This window comes from Pinus tabuliformis, chromosome 7, assembly GCF_031772625.1.
Source record: "Pinus tabuliformis cultivar Carrire ecotype Pingquan chromosome 7, CPIR1, whole genome shotgun sequence".
NCBI classification, from domain to species: Eukaryota; Viridiplantae; Streptophyta; class Pinopsida; order Pinales; family Pinaceae; genus Pinus; species Pinus tabuliformis.
Window position 1 is genome coordinate 1,120,084,350 of NC_142293.1, and position 15,337 is coordinate 1,120,099,686.

The window sequence follows — 15,337 nt, forward strand, 5'->3', positions numbered from 1 at the left end:
TAAATTGCAGGAGTGGAAAACAGAAAGATATACGTAGCAGTGTTATGGGGAAAAAGGGAAAAGCTCCAATTTCTGAAGACAAAGAAATGATGCCCTTATACACAGGTACCACCTATAATAGAGATGCCGACATTACTACTTGGGAAGGCATGTATAGTCTATTCGAAGAGGATAATCCAATAGTAATGGAGGTTACAACAACCGCAGACTCACGAGGATCGTCTAAGGCATTAATTACAGAGCTTGCATGTTCATTCTTGCACCATATAGCGGCGAGACCCAAGATTCTTCCATACAAGGACATGATCAAATGGGTACTAGATAGTGCTGATATAACAGACAGACAATTCAAGACTCAAAGTCAAGAACTCATTGGGTCATTCACTACACAAGATTTGAGACTCATGTATCATCTACCAGAGCCATAGGTAACCTACAATAAACAGCTCATGGAGAAGTTCACTAAAGAAAATGAGAATTTGGCGGAATGCACCAAGGACTGGTCTGCAAAGGAAGAACCACTAAAAAGGGATAAACACAGTATGTACAGTACTGGGTCTCTCTCTTCCCCATATTGCTTTACTGCCGCTATGCTCTGTAGACTTTTTGGAAAACCTGATGTCAACAAGTTTTATTCTGAATGGTTACCCCTGGTAGATGCTACCACTAATGCTACTATTGTGGATTAGGCTAAGATATTGTCTGATAATTTAGCTACAGCTATTTGGAACTACCGATCCAAAAGAGCTACTACTCAGAGGATTTATCCTCATTTCTATTTAGCCGCTTATGTTATGGATACAACCTGTTATGTTTCTAAGTTTCCGTTAATGGATTGGAAGTGGACTACTTAGAATCCGTTGCCCATTCACATTTACCATAAGGAATTATGGGATTCAAAGTTCATTCCACATTTTTATAAGATTTGTCATGGAGTCATGTTACCTCTACACAGAATGTTATATAACAGAGACACTCCCAAGTTCTCTCTTGAAGCATAAGTTGACATTCTCCCTGTCACAAGATGGTTTGGAGAAGAAATTTTCACCTATGTCAGAGTATTTGGAAGCATTTCTTCCCCTCATGTCCTACCCTTATATGTCCCTGATAAATTATTGGCGCGAGAGATTGCCTACCAAACTTGCCGGGTGGGAGGTATGAGCAAAGAGCTGAAAGACAAAAAGAATGCCATTTGGCCACAATTTCTTGTGGCCTGTGGGGCCTTTTCACTGTTTGATCTAGGAAATGAATTCAAAGGTGTAGACAATATGATATGTCTACGATTATTCAAATTTCCAGGAAGACAATTTGATCCTTATGATATCATCAAAAATTTCACTACTGCCGTCAAAATAAAAGTATTTTCCAGAGAAGATGATCTTTTTGATGATATCTTTCAACAGAAAAATACATTGAAAGAAGTTCTGCACTCAGCCCAAGTTCAATTTTCCCCAGCAGAATTTCAAGAATTCAAATTATACGGAGAAAGGAGACTAGCCAACATCCCTTTGGATAAGTTGCACTTGGAACCAATAAGGGAGCCAACTCCCAGTGTTAGTTTAAGTGGAAGTTCACACACAAAGAAATCCAGATCTAAATCTGGGAGAGAATCACCAGAACGCTCTAAAGGGTCCGAGAGTGACCACAATAAAAGTGAAGGGTCAGTAAGACACATTGCCCAATCTAAGGAGCGCTCAGAACAACAGATCTTGATTACTCCACAGGTAAATCTTCCCCCTCGCATCATCAGGCCACCACCAGTAAGAACTGAGATGGATAAAGAATGGGAAACATTTAATGAGTTAATTAATACTGAGGAGTAGAGCACAAAGACACCTGAGAATAATGTACAAACATTGAATGATATGGTTATTAGAACAGTCAGCAATGTTCCAGAATTAGAACATATTCCCATTACCCCATCTTCTGAAATCATGTTCAAAATAGAGGAGATTCCTCCTCTAGATGTATTTTATAGTCTACAGCATAAGGCAGTGGTAAGAAGGCAAAGAAAGAAAAGGAAATTGGACAACGTGCTCTCACTGGAGGCAGAGCAGTTGGACGTCCTTTAGCAAGATCCAACCATTGACCCTACTAAAAATCTCACTAAATTATCACAAATCGCAGGAGCTTATGCTTCTGCAACCATTGATAAAGCGTCCGAGGTAAAACAATTACTGAAAGATAAAGAGGAACAAATACAAACCTTGCAGCAACAACTACAACAAGCTAGCGCCAACAAGGAAGCAGAGGAGAAGTTAGAAAAATTGCAGCAGGAGTTTCAACAAATGCAGCTGGGATATCAGAACAGTTTGATCGAAAAAGAGAATCAGTTACAGGTTACGCAAGAAATGCATAAAGATGATCCCAAGCTTACAGAGTTTGTCACAGAAGCCATTGCCTTAAATGACCAACTCTTACAACAACAAGAAATATTATGCCAAAGAATACCGCAATGGAGCTCCTATTGCGAGATAAGTGACAAAATCACTAATCAAGTCGTAGATTTGTGAGATGATTATGATTTAATTGATAGAATAATTTTTGATTATTTGGCTTGGAAAGAATCAGAGGAAGGAAGAAAGGCAAGCTCACCCAGAATCAATGAAGCACACAAGGAAATTCTTTTTAATAAATGGGATGCACAGATCAGGAAAGTAGAACAAGCGGGTGAAGAAGCAGCCACGGTAGTAAACAATATCATTGACTGTGTCAATGAAAACCTGCACAAAGAAAATCTCATATCAGAGACTACTCCAGGATTTCTCCCAAATGCACAACATTTACAGAACAGCTGGAGGCAAAAGGCTGAAGAAAGAGCAGAATCCATCAATAGGTTAACCAAGTTGAATTGGGATTCTTACTGGCAGTACTTGGTTAAACCACACAGTAAATGCATGACTCTAAAATTCCTCACTAACTCTACCGAGAAGATAGCGCCAACACTTGCTGATTTTGTTTTTGCAGGACAACTAAAGTCAGAGGTCGGCCAACCAACTCTCCTCAAGCTGATGCTGAATGCTTGCGACCACAGAGAACAGATACATAGATAGTAATTTTTAGATTCAGTTTTAGTTTTAGTTTTAGTTTTATTTTTGCCTTAGATGAGGACGGTCATTTAAACCGCCTCCTATATTTTTGTAATAAACTATTTTTAGGATTTAGCTAGTAGTATTTCAACCCTTCTCATGCATTTAGAGAAGGGTCCTGAAATTTGTCAAAAACGTTTCCTCAGAACATGCACTTCTGCACCCTCAGAGGAGGTTTTGATGAATGAATGGAACAAGGTTTATTGATATCTGTGTTTAATATCTGCTATTGAAATTGCACTTTTGTACTCTTAGTAGATGTTGAACTAAGAAGAGATAGATCATTATTGCTAAAGCTCATGAGTAGAACTTGTTATCAATGGTACTTTTATCTCTTAACGATTTCTGCTTATGTGTTTAAGTGATATTCATGTTTAGTTGTTTATATGTGAACACCTGAATGCTTGAGTTATCATTTGACACTTTTGTATGGTGATGGCTATTCTATTTGTGCTTAATATATGAATGACTTATTATGCGATATGTTTTTCACAACTGTTCGACTAAATTTTTATACGAAACAATTCATATTTATTGAATTCTTTTCTTATAGCAATTGAATGATCTTTATTACCAATTGCTGTAGAAACTATTTTAGATCACATAATTGAAATAATAAATCCCGGGTTAGTTTAGAATTAGATATTTCAGTTCATTAGAATACAATTTGCATATGGTCAGATTAGATTTAGAATAAAAGCATTTTACTTAGAAATTATTAGAAAGGAAATATCAATTCTCAACACACACACATATTGGGAAACTGGTCCCATATCCCCAGTCGGACCCACCATCCCAAATGAAAAAGGAGCTGCTTACCAAGGTCTGAACCAGGTGGGTATCCCCCTTGTTGTAGACCCAATTTTTGGGGCTTCAACAAGTCCACATGTTTAAGGACTTTTGTGAATGTACAAGATTGTCATTCAAAGTTGTCTACACGTTTGTCATCTTTCACCGATAAAAGTATTTGATATGAAACTTGTGGGAATAAAATATTTGTTTTAAATATTGTACAAGATGAATATATTGTGTAAGTGATCTGATTTATAATATTATATTGCTGTGCGAAGATCCTCCTTACATTAGAAACAAAATTCTTTCATTGTGCTTAAGTATTCATGAATTTTTTTCAAGTGAAATGATGAGTTTTTATGTTAATTTTATGAGAAATTTAACATAAATAAGAGACTGAGAAACAACATAAACATGTACAAAACATCATAAAAAAAAATTAGAACAGGAACATGATAAAGGAGTTCACCCCTCCTGGCCTATGTCTCCTTGGTCTAGCTTCCAATGGCTTGGGCCTCTCTATTATGTTCAAAAGTGTAAAAAGATGTGCTTACAATGCTCAAATTCTTTTGAAACCTACTCCAATGAGTCCAAAATATCCAAAAATGACTATCTAGCCTCTTTTTGCATCCAATTTGGTGGAAAACTCGAGAAGTTATGATCTCTGCTAATTTTCCCAATATTCGCTCCACAAATTGCACCATTTCCAGCAAGATCCTACAATTTCACTCCAAAAAGCGCTAACAGGGAAAAAATTTCATAGTGCGATGGACATAAGATATTGACACCAATATCTCCATCGCAAATCATAATCAGCGAGAACCGACGAGTCTTATGGTTTGTGAATGTGGCATGGGTGATATACAAATGCGATAAATGACGAACCCGACGGAACTATCAACTGAAACCCATAATATTTTCGCATCCAAGATCCATCGCAAATAGAAATCGATGGAGTCAAGGGGTAACATATATATGGGAATATGCATTGTGCGATTTGTGATTGAAATTATCACATCGCAACCTGGTACGCTGGGGGACGATTTCTGTAGTACTTCCCTTGTGCGAAGTGTTATTGCGATTATCACATCACACCCTGGCTTTTTCTGGGGCGAATTATTTAACACTAAACCACCTGTGATATGAAATTTGTGAAATACAGGGCCAATGGTGGCCTGCCACTTGGCACTTCCCCATTCACTGAAGAGTCCTGCCACGTCATCTTCTCCTGCCATCTGTCCAAGTCAAACTTGAACTTTGACTTGCTCTAACTTCTTCATATGATCTCGGATTTGAGTGTTGTTTTTACCGTTGGAATCAGGATGATGAGTAATTCGCTCTGAAGCTAATTTTAGCAATATTCTTCCACTTTGATTTTTGAGCATAATTTTGAGTTTCTGATCCCTCCTCCCCACTAAAAGCCTTTTGGACCCCAAAAGATCACTTTAAATTGTCTAGCAAGTGAGGGTACAGTGCCTTCACCTTTCCAACCTCTATCCATTTGTTTTTTAAAGGATTTGTACCGTTGAGCCCCACTCAAAGATAATCGACACTTCCCCTTTTTGATATCCTTGTTCTTCTGTCAAGTATAGTGTCTTGCTGAAGCTCATCAAGGAATTCTAGAGAAAAGTATTCAATAGATGGAATTTGAATATTCTCTCCTTGATCTTCAATCAAAGGAGGCTCATACAACCTTAAATTCTCAACATTAACAACATCATAAATTTTCATATATGAAGGCAAATCCAACCTAAAGGCATTGTTACCAATATTTTCCAAAATTCTAAATGGACCATATCTAATTGGTTTTATCTTTTTATCTTCTCCTTGGAGCCTCTCTTTGTTAATGTGAAGCAAAAATTCATCACCAACTTGGAACTTGTGATCTTGACGATGCTTGTCATGCCTTGCTTTGTACTTGCCTTGGATTTTCTCAAGCTGTTCTTGAACCTTTTGGTGTACTAATTGGATTTGTTCAATGAAATTTCTTGCTTTGTCTATGTCGCTATGACCTTCAATAGCAACATCTTTTCCAAAAATAAAATCCAAAGGAGATTTAGGCAAGTATCCCAAGCATGCCTCAAATGGCGAAGTTTGAGTTGAAGAGTTCTTGGCTCGATTGTAAGCATGCTGAATATAGTGCAAATGTTCATCCCACAACTTAGGATTCTTGTTGCAATACCTACGAAGAAGATGTATCACTGTTATGTTCAAAACTTCTGTTTGACCATATGTTTGTGGATGAAAATTTGTACTCTTTTTCAATTTGGTGTCCATGAATCCCCATAAGCTTGAAAAAAAATTCCCAACAAAGAGAGAATCTCGATCACTAACAATGGATGTGGGAAATCCAAAATGCACCCAAACAATCTTAAAGAATAACTGAGCAATTTGTTCAACTTTAAGTTTCTTTTTACATGGCATCGAAATACACATTTTTCTGAACCTATCCAAAACTACATACAAATAATCATGAGCTCTTTTTACAATGGAAGACCTCCTACAAAATCCATAGTAACACTCTTCCATGGCCATGAAGGTACTGGAAGTGGTGTGTATAATCCTAACTTCCTATTTCTAGGCTTACTGATTACACATAATGAACATCCTTTAATAAAACGAGACACACTTTCAAGCATACGAGGCTAATAACAATAACTCTGTAGATGTGCCAGCATCTTACTTACACCGAAATGACCAACAATAATATAATTATGTGCCTCCCTTCTGATGTTAACTCTTTCTCCCCGTGGAATACAAAGCTTGCCAACATGGGACAATAAGTTATCATGCAAATCATAATCCAATTCATCTACTTGGTTACCTTGACTCAAGCTTGCATAAACATTTTGAAAGTAATTATCTATTGCATATTGTTCAATACAAATTTCATGTAAAACATAATTATGGTTGAGTAAATTAGCTGCACTAACAATAGGCCTAGAAATCATATCAACAACTTTATTGTAGATACCTTTCTTATACCTGATTACCAAGTGGAATTGTTGAAGAAAACCCATCCATCAGAAGTGCCTTGATTGCTGCAACTTTGATTGTGATTGCAAGTATTGAAATGGTTGATGATTAGTGTGAATGACTATTTCCTTAGCCATCAATTAGTGTGTCCATTTTTTCATACTTTGCACCAATGCATACAATTCCTTGTCATATATAGGATAGTTAATCAATGCACCATTAAAAGTTTCCGAATGAAAACAAATAGGCTTACCATGTTGCATGAGGACTTCACCCATGGTGTAGTCACTAGAATCAACCTAAATCTCAAATGATTGTCTCATGTCTGGAAGTGAAAGTACTGGAGCTGTACTGATCTTTTCCTTCAATGCATCAAAGGCCTTTTTCTGTTTGCCTCCCCACTGAAAAACATTTTTCACGCTTGTCAACACATGCAAAGGAGCGACTATAAGAGAACAAATAACAATGGATTTCCTCCAATATTGGTTTTCTCCCAAAAAAATTCTTATCTTAGTAACTTTCTTGGGCCTTGGCCAATTCACAATGACATCAACCTTGGAGGATCTATTTTCAACTCACCTCCTCCAACAATATGACCCAAGTAAACTAATGAAGTTTTTCCGAATTAACACTTTGACAACTTAAGATACAACTGTTCTTTTTTCAACACATTAAGTACTTTTCTTACATGCATGACATGGTCATCACAATATTCACTAAAAATTAAGATGTCATGTAAGTAGACAATGGCAAACTCATCAAAAAGTGGCCTCAACAAATCATTCATCACACGCATGAATGTAGGAGGATCATTACATAAATGAAAAGGCATAACCAACCATTGAAACAATCCTTGTTTTGTTTTGAATGCTGTCTTCCAAATGTCTCCTTCAACTATTCTAATTTGATGGTAGCCACTTCTTAAGTCCATCTTAGTAAAATACTTTTCACATTTCAATTGATCAAGTAAATCATCTATTCTAAGTAGTGGGTAACCGTTACCGTAATTTTGTTCAATGCACAAAATTCCACACACATGCGCCATGTTCCATCCTTCTTTGGTACCAAGACAATAGGTGAACCACATGGTGAGGAAGATGGTATGATGATCCCTTTATTCAACAAATCTTTAATTTTCTTCTTAATTTTTGCTCTTTCCATCACTGAAAGCCTCTACATGCCAATGTTAGGAAGACTACAATCTTGTTGCAACTATATCTCATGTTGGATTCCTCTCTTGGGAGGTAATCCCTTTGGTTCCTAAAACATTTCAGCACATTAGTTAACTACGTCAACCAATTCAGATTTCAAATTTGAATCACAACCTTTAAAATCTTCATTATCAACATCATTCTTGGGTTTGATCATTAGAAGCACAAAATTCTTGCTTGAATTCACTAGTATTTTCATCTGCCCTGCATTAACAAGCGAAAGATTTATTTTCTTGCTATGAGCTCTCACAATATATTCTACTCCATCTTTGAATAAATGATATTTGTTTTCATGTCTATGGAAGATATCTTTTCTGTCATAAAGGTACGGGCTGCCCAAAACTATGCCACAAATATCTAACGACACAACATTAAGCTCCACTTCATCTATGAAATTTGCAGTAATGGTGAATTTCAGTTTAAACTTTCTAGTAACCTGCAATTGCACATTATCACACACCCATCCAAGTGGATATGGTTTATTATGTGGAATGGTTTCCAAGTTTAAACTTTTGACAATGTTTTCAGAGATAAGATTGGCTTGAGAGACACTATTGAAAAGCGTATCAATCTTGTTGTGTTTTGAGATCACCCTTATGTGAAAAAATTCTATTCTCCTCTTTTCATTTGGAGTTTCATTTTATGGGTTTGAAGATAAAGTGCTAGCAATGGATTCTTTTCCTTTTAACCCCATGGATGTGATTTTAATTTCATCAACCGAATTGGATCCCAAATCTTGTTGAGTGGTTGCAATTGTCTTTTGTTTTCCCTTGTTGTTGTTTTTATTGGTCTGATTTCGGAATGAAGCTTCCAAAAATGAGCTTCATTGTGACCTTCTCTGGAACAATGTTTGCATGTAACTTTATCTCATTCTTTTTTGATAGACACATTTTTCTTTTCCTTCCCTTTGAAATCCTTTTCCTTTCCTTTACTCTTAAATGACTTTTTACTACCTTATTATGGGGTGTTTTTCCCTCTTGCCTCAAGATGAGTGGCTTGCACACACACATCATCTAGATTATTGGGATTAAAAATTAAGATAGTATGCCCAAGGTAATTGTATAAACCACCTATGTACTTCAACAAGGTGTCTTGTGATTGCAAATCTACACTTAACATCAAAGACCTTTTTCTGAATTCTTGGGTGTAATCTTGCACAATTTGACCTTTAAGCTGTCTAAAGTTTTGCCAATTCATGATGGCTTTTTTCATATAAGCTAGAGGGTAGAATTGTCTTTTGATTTCAGCAAAGAAATCATTCCAAGAAATTGAGATCTTACCGTGTTTTTTAATCTCCTATTCGGTCTTTGATTCCCACCATACCAGTGCTGCACCCTCCATTCTCAAGGAAGCTAACTGAATATTTATGTGATCCTCTTGAAGGATTTGAATCCTGCAATAGACCTCTAACTTATGAATCCAATTATCAATATTCTCTGCATTCACTTCACCATTATACATAGGCAACTCAAATTTAGCATCAAGTTTAAAAAAAGGTGATTTACTAATTCCTTTTGAAGTATGATGATGAGTATGAGTAAGGGTTATGTTAGTGGAAGAGGGTGAAGATGCTTGTGAAGAAGAAGATGAAGAATATGGTAGATAGGGTGGAAGTTTGTCTCCATTTCCATTACCTCCTCTTGAAGAGCCTTCTCCTTTGGGAGGTTTGGAACGTTCCCCTTGCAACCTGGTATTCCTCTCTTCATAGAGGACCTTTACCATCTCTATCATATCAAAGAAAGCCTTTCTGAAGGTCTTCTCATCTTCTGTCATGTTTTTAGGTTCTCGTTCATGAGACATGATCTTTGGAGTCTCAACTGGAACTCAAGGCTGAATTGCCGTTGGAGATTATGGCAACCTTACTCTCCTTCCCCTTGACCCAACTTTAGGGCTTCCAACCAGCTTCCCTTATCCTCTTTTAAGTTTTAACCTTGTAAGCATGACATAAATTTGCAAACAGTTAAATCCTTCTTTCAAAAAGAAAACATAAAGATATGATACCAAAATTATCTAATTTAGAATATTAGATTGCTCTGCTAAGATCCTCCTCAGATTAGAAACAAAATGTTTTCATTGTGCTTAAGGATCCATGAATTTTGCAAGTGAAATGATGAGTTTTTATGTTAATTTTACGAGAAATTTAACATAAATAAGAGACTAAAAAACAACATAAACATGTACAGAACATCATCAAAATCACAATACAACAGGAACATGATAAAGGAGTTTACCCTTCCTGGGCTACGTCTCCTTGGTCCATCTTGCAATGATTTGGGCCTCTCTATTATGCTCAAAAGTGTACAAAGATGTGTTTATAATGCTCAAATGCTTCAGAAACCTACTCCAAGGAGTCTAGAATATCTAAAAATGGCTATCTAACCTCTTTTTACATCCAATTTGGTGGAAAACTCAAGAAGTTATGACCTCTCCTAGTTTTCCCAATATTCGCTCCACAAATTGCATCATTTCTGGCATGATCCTACAATTTCACTCCAAAAAGTGCTAACTGGACGGAAATTTCATTATGTAGCGGCCATAAGCTACTGGCACCGATAACCCCATCACAAATCGCAATCTGAGAGAACCGGTGGGTCTTATTGTTTGTGAATGTGGCGTGGGTGATATGCAATTGTGATAAACAATGGACCCGACGAAACTATCAACTGAAACCCATAATCTTAGCGCATCCAGGATCCTTGCAAATTGGAATCGGCAGAGTCAAGGGGTAACATATATATGAGACTCTGTACTGTGTGATCTGCGATTGCCATTATCGCATCAGAACCTGATACGCTGGGGGCCAATTTCTGTAGTGCTTCCCTTCTGCGATGTGAGATTGCGATTATCGCATCACACCCTGGCTTGTTCTTGGGCCGATTCGTTAATATCGACCCACCTACAATATGCGATTCTCAAAATGTGGGGTCTATGGCGTCCTGCCACTTGGCATTTTCCCATTTACTGAAGATTCCTACCACGTCATCTTCTCCTACCATCTGTCCAAGTCAAACCTGAACTTTGACTTGCTCTAAATTATTCATATGAACTCAGATTCGAGTGTCATTTGCACCGTTGGAATTAGGATGATGAGCACTTTGATATGAAGCTATGTTTATCGAGATTATGTCACTTTGCGTTTTGAGCACCTAATCAGTAGGAAAGGCTGATTATATCATGGAAAATTTTGTAGTAGTGTAATTTTTATGCACAAGCTCATCTTGAAGATGTTAAATCAATTTTATGTCATTTATGAATTCTAAGATGGATTCAAGTTTGTCTTCAACAGTTTAACTTCAATATGAAGTGTTTTTGAGTCATGTAAATATGAGATTAAAGAGAATGTTCAGATTCCATTCATCAGTATTTTGTTCCTACATCAATAATAAGAATGTTGTCTCAATTCTTAACATGATAGTAGGTCTTCATGAAGAAGATAGGTGGAGTTGTGTGATTGGGGCTTGAAGGGCACCAATTGAAAAATAAGAATATTGGATTGGGTTTTTGGGTGTTTTTGAGTTTCAACCTTGTTATTGTGTTTCCTTCTCGAAGGTGTACGAAAAGAAACCACTTAAAGTTGTGGACGAAAATCAACCCTAACAATGAAAATGGTTGCTAAACATTGTAGATCTGCAGCAAATGATAGAAACAAAACCTACCAAAGTCCTGATCTATGCTAGAATCATAGTTAAACAACAAAATGGAATAGTAAAATAAGCACAAGTAACTCCAATAATCCAATGGAAACCAGATATATAAAGAATATATTTTATTAAACAACACTTGTGAAGGGAACAAATAATGTTACCAATACCCCTATATGGGATGGGTCCTTGGATATACTCAAATGTATTCAGCTTTTGTAGAGTCTCTCTCCTCTATAATGTGTAAACCCAACAAATAAAATGTTTGAGCTCGGTGAGAACTCAAATGGAAAAGAAAAGTGGTGTGTGATAGTGATAATAATCAAAGTTACAACAGTGAGTGCAACAATGAAAATAATAGAAAGTGAATAATGAATGGAAAACCCTTCTATTTATAACAAAATATTAGGTTATCCTCGAATAATGAGCAATAATAAAATATTATTAACCCCATTCTAGAAATAACCATTTGGAATATTTTATTATATTTGGTTACAGGGAAAAAGTATTTAAACTTTTATTTAGAAATAATAAAGAAATAAACGATTTATTTATCATCTCAAGGAACATGGTTAAGGAATAATAAACAAATAATGATTTATTTAATTATTCCTAATGGATTTCGTCAAACTTGACAAAGAAAAATAACTAATTAGTGATTAATTAATTATTCCTAGAGAAACAATACTAATTAGTTATTAATTAATTATTCTTAGAGAAAAAATAAGATAATTAATGATTTATCTATTTATTTCTCATAAATGGGTCAAATGTGACAAGGAATATTAATTAAACAATGGTTTAATTAATTATTCCTAGAAGATAGTTAAATAAATAGTGATTTATTTAATTATTCTTCATGGGTTTAATTATAAATTGCTTAACAAATGTGGTTTATTAAGTATTTTCTCATAGTGAAAGAAATTTTACTATGGTAAAATTGGCCTTACATGGTATACTTCGATCCATCTAGTAAATTATGTCTAGATGTTCAATTTTTTGTGATAACATATTGTCCCTCAACGTACAAGTGTTAGGAATAAAACGTATGGCCGAAGTACATTTTAAGGAAACTATCAGTAGACAACAAAGTGGAGTCAAAGAGAGAGAGAGAGAGAGAGACCAGTAGAGCTGAAATGAAAGAGGATAGGGATAAAGGGGGCGAGACCAATGCAAGCCTCCTTTTATGTTGTGGTACCAGATCTCAATGAGGCGGGGGAGGCATAACTATACCCACCGAGATAACTTAGTACAAAATAATGATGCGCTCAAAAACATGAAACTGAGCAATAAAATACATGCTGAATGGTACATGACATGTTGGCATAACTGAGCCAGAAAATAATACAATGTGTCCCATATACATATTGCGCTTGGAAAAACATGTGCCAAGAATGAATACAATAATATCTGAGTACATGATATATAGTGGCCCTTCCCTCAAAAATGGGTGGGAGGGAGGGTAAAACAACCAAAGAATCCTTGCTGAATAAGAAAGGGCTCTATAAAAATGAATGGATCATCTGAAGGAGACGTGCATGCTATGAATGTTGCAAGCAGCTGAAACCAAACCTATCAAATCTGCAGAACTTCATTTTAGGCTGTAGTATAATAGGAATGCATCGAGACATGTGGGGGGCTACCTGAAGGGCCAATGAGGGTTGAAACATCTCACACACACACCCGGAAATCGCTGGTACAAACTGATGCATCACTGGACCTTCAAGTGTATGAATTGGGAGCATGAAACAACCAAGTCAAAGGGAAATCATGATTCCCCCTACTCGATCTGAGGTATGAACAAGAATGGAAGCTGGAATCAAGATACACTGCTCTCTAGGCCATTCTTTTGGAATAAATGATCTGATGTCGATAGAATAGGGCATGCGATAGGTGAGGCAATGAGGATCCTCATCTAAGGAATGAGGGAAAATAGTAATATGACTTATGGAATGACACCAGAGACGATGGAGAAAATGGAACTGAGGGACAAAAAAATGACTTCCCTTGTCAGAGCATAAAGTGCATGGTTGACCTGAGAGCGACTGACACGACTTCGGAGGGGATGGTGGATAGTATGACTGAAGGAAAAAATGGGCAACAAGGGATGAATGGTACTAATATATGGATGCAATACTTTGACATGATACAATGGGATGTGAAATAGACTCCATTTATGCAAAGGTGACTCATCGCGGATGCTCTAAACAAGGTGACTCGATGATGCTGCCACACAAAATAGGCTCGATGGGGACCATGAAGACATGAGCACATGATGGTTACTCATGAAGAAAATTGACACGTGAGATGAAAAGTATTAAGAGGAGGTGGACCTCAAAGTACAAGTGTCGCTTTATGAAGAAATTCGATTTTGAGAGGCGACAAAGTGACCCTTCTTGGAAAAATGACTTCCTGGTGAAGTGTCAAATCATAAAAAACTAAGAAAGACCCATTATAGTACTTGATGAGAGATTTCCAATGGTGCTGATGGTTTGTCAAATGAAACTACAGTCTGGTTGCAATGTGCAACATAAAAACTGTGGGTTTTTCTATAAAAGGGCGTGTTCCCTCCAATTTGAGAGGAGGAGAATGTCCTAAATCTTGTGGAGATCGTAGCAGAAAAACTGACCATCAGAATTAGGATCTATGAATTTCAGGCAAGTGGCCTTACTTGTCTAAAGATGGCCTTAATGTTTGTTGGAAAGATGGTTCCTGGTGAAGAATTAAGGGAAGATCCTCACCCATGAAGTCAAACATGAGGACTATGTGGACATAGGGTAGAATATTTGAAGATATGGTATCAAACGTTTACGATATGTGATGTGTATATGGCTCATCTGGGAGGGTAGTAGGAAAAATTATCCAAGGAATGGGAGGATAATCGACCATACCTAGATTCAGTGGGATCTAGGCAGAGACTTATGTTAATTAATTGAGAAGATGGCCAGGGGAAAACCATAATGCCCCCAAGCATGAGATACTGCTAGCAAACATATGTGATGGATGGGATTGATTTGGTATACAAAAGTGGGGATGATGCCCCCTAGCAGGAGGCGTTTGTGGAGCACCATTGTGTTTCGAGTGCTTGAAAAATTGATTCAAGCATCTTAGCCCAACTTGGCATGAGATACTCCAAAGGATGATAAGGAGATATAGGGGCATATGTGCTCCCTAGTATGCTATGAGCATACTAGATGTCTTTAGAGTGGTGGACTCTAAATATGGGAGGAAGTACGCATGATGGTGCATATCGTTCCAAGGATAATCAGGGTTAGTTATGGCTTCCATGATGTCCTCATCAGAAAGGAAGATGGGGGGATAGGAGGAATATTGACTACATGATGCGGCGACGGTACTTGGTGCATCATCCTAAGAAAGAAGGTTCACATACACATCATATGAACTGGGAGATGATGAGCTAGTAGATGGAAATTCTACCAATGTTGAGACTTGGATTTCTAGAGAAGGAGGTTCGATAGAAGTGCGCGTAGAAACCTCTGCAAGGTTTGTCTGCGAGGAACTCAAGGATGATGATAGGTAAAGGATATGGACTGTGGAGTCTGTGATCTCTACATCGGGGGGAGGGATCACGATGGTAGGACCAGAGTCCCCCTCATTACACAACATT